This window comes from Pezoporus occidentalis, unplaced genomic scaffold, assembly GCF_034315485.1.
Source record: "Pezoporus occidentalis ecotype Australia unplaced genomic scaffold, CSIRO_AGI_Poc_V1 ctg46, whole genome shotgun sequence".
Taxonomy (NCBI): Eukaryota; Metazoa; Chordata; class Aves; order Psittaciformes; family Psittacidae; genus Pezoporus; species Pezoporus occidentalis.
In genome coordinates this window covers 4367821-4370395 of record NW_026915791.1, presented here as the reverse complement: position 1 = coordinate 4370395, position 2575 = coordinate 4367821, and positions in this window count along the sequence as shown.

Here is a 2575-nt window from a genome sequence, read left to right as displayed (position 1 = left end):
GAAGCGATTTCATGAACACTGGACTGAAAAAAATCAAAATCAGTGGATTCACCAGTACTTCAGAGCACTGCAAAGATATGCTAGAGAGCTATCTATTTCCACAGACTTCAAAGGGCTTGTCTTTGATAATAATAAGTCAAATTCAGTTGGTATCACAAGTTTGCCCTTGTAAGAAGTCCCTCTCCAGATTTCTTGTAAGTCCCCTTTAGGTACTGGAAGCCGCCCTAAGCTCACCCCTGAGCCTTCTCTTCCAGACTGAACAAACCGAGCTTGTCTTCACAGGAGAGGTGCTCCAGCCCTCTGAGCACCTTTGTGGCTTCCTCGGGACTTGCTCCAACAGGTCCACACCCCTCCTTGCGTTGGGGACCCCAGAGCTGAAAGAAGGACAGCGGGGTGGTCTCACGAGAGTGGAGTAGAGGGGAAGAATCACCTCCTTCATCCTGCTGGTCACGCTTCTTTTGATGCAGTGAGGACATGTTTGGCTTTCTGGGCTCAAGTGCACACTGCCGGCTCACGTTGAGCCTCCCATCAACCAGCACCCCATATGTCCTTTCTTCAGGGCTGCTTTCAATCTATTCTCTGCCCAGCCAGTAATGCAAGGGGCAAAAAAAGAGATAGTAAGGTTAAAGGCAGAGGGCAGGTGTACACTCAGAAAACATCAGCATCCATACATATTTTTGACTTCTTACTCTGCTTGTGCATATTTCCAGTAAGACAGTAATGTAGGAAACAAAAACTGCAGCTGTTATTGCTTTTTCTACAGTCATTGACCCTGGCATTGTCTCTCCAACATCATACAAAATATGTTAAAAATTGCATGGCTTGCTAAAGAATGCATCTTTTAAAGGTTACTTGAACTTCCCACTGCCAAATGAGTACTGATTCAAGCAGATACAAAAATCAAAACACCAAAGCAGTCCTCCTGTCATTAAAAACACACCCCTTGAAGTCAATACATCTATGAAAGCAAAACACAATTATGCCTCCAGAATAATTACATTTCAAACAGCAGCAGACACTTGGTTCTCTGACAGCTAAGTATAGGGGTAGGGGATTTTGCCCCAAACACCTAACCAAAGAATAAACGGCCAATGACAGACACATAGAAAATGGACAGCAAGCAGAAAAAACCTGAATTAGCTGCTAACCGAGTGTAGCTGACTTCTGCTTCCTGATGTGTGCTGTGAGCTGTACAGGACAGGGACCTCTGCATGTAACCCCAGGCATGCGCTATCTGGCATCGGTTCAAACAGAGTACATTTTCTTTTATTTGTTTTTCCTCATTTCTTCCCAACACACTGCCCTAATGCTATTGACAAAATTTAAATGAACCTGTGGTGCAATATTTTCCTTCAAGCATAATATGCCTCATTATGCAGATTCCAGTAATGGATCTACAGTAAAAGCCAAGGTGAAATTCACAGATAAAACATGCTTAAACTTGCCGTGTTTCACAATGGAGCAATGAACGCAGCTGTCCAGATGTCATTTTCTAGAACACCTTATTACAAAACACAGACTACTTTCTGCAGACAAAGCACTTTGAAGTACAGTCCCATCCACTCTGAAGCTACACCCCTGCCAAGCTCTGCCATTTCCAGCTCTGCTTTTCAACTGCCCTGATTTGCCAGCAGCAAAACAATGAAAAAATAAATAAATCCCTGGTGAGCTGGAAAATAAGAGCAGGGGAGTTCTATTGCTCCATGGTGTTAGTGACTGCCCGGGTGGTGGAATGCTAAAGGAAAAATATCCCCACACCCTACATTTAAATCATGGGTGCTTGCAATGAAACTAACTCTGATGAGGGCATAACAATACTAGGGTCGTACAATGGGTGGATTGCAATTTAAGCTCAGATGCATACAGCCACTTTGCAATAGGAACACTTAGCATCGAAGATGGAAAAGGATGTATTGCAAAGGTAGAGACTGGTTAAGCTAACAGCAACGGTGCAGAAACCTACTTTAATTTCCACTTGCTACAAAGCAGTGGTGGTCAGGTTTGGGAGCGCCAGTAACCATAATTAGCCTTTTATAAAGGTATTTTTTCCCCACCATTTGATATAAGCAATGATATATTTTCTGTTTGTTTTAAAGCTGTAGGTCACAGGTAAAATTGAGTTACCCACAGTTTTGCAGGACATTTCTCTCAAAGAGAAAAGAAGGATTTGAATTTTACTCTGTAATTTTCTGGGCAGCTTTTATTCTCCTCCAAGTTATCACACCTAGGTAATCAAGCTTTGCAGCTCTACATGTTTACCCTTAAGGTAAACTCAAGCCAGATATTTACATCAACACCCTTGGCATGAATCACGGTCTCTGTGGAATTCCCATCACAATTCCTGGTTTGTAGGACATTATAGAACTCTTAGCAGACCTGAGCCAACTTAACTGTGATGGGCAGCCACCCAATAGCCAGTTCTCACACACATACAAAAAAAAAACCCAAAACAACTCCCAAAAAAAGCACGACAGCACAGTGCATCCAGTTTCAGCACAGTATCACTCATCACCACCCAAACACCGGTGGTGATGGCCTGAGTAAGGGCCACCTGTAATGTGAAAACGAAGGGTCA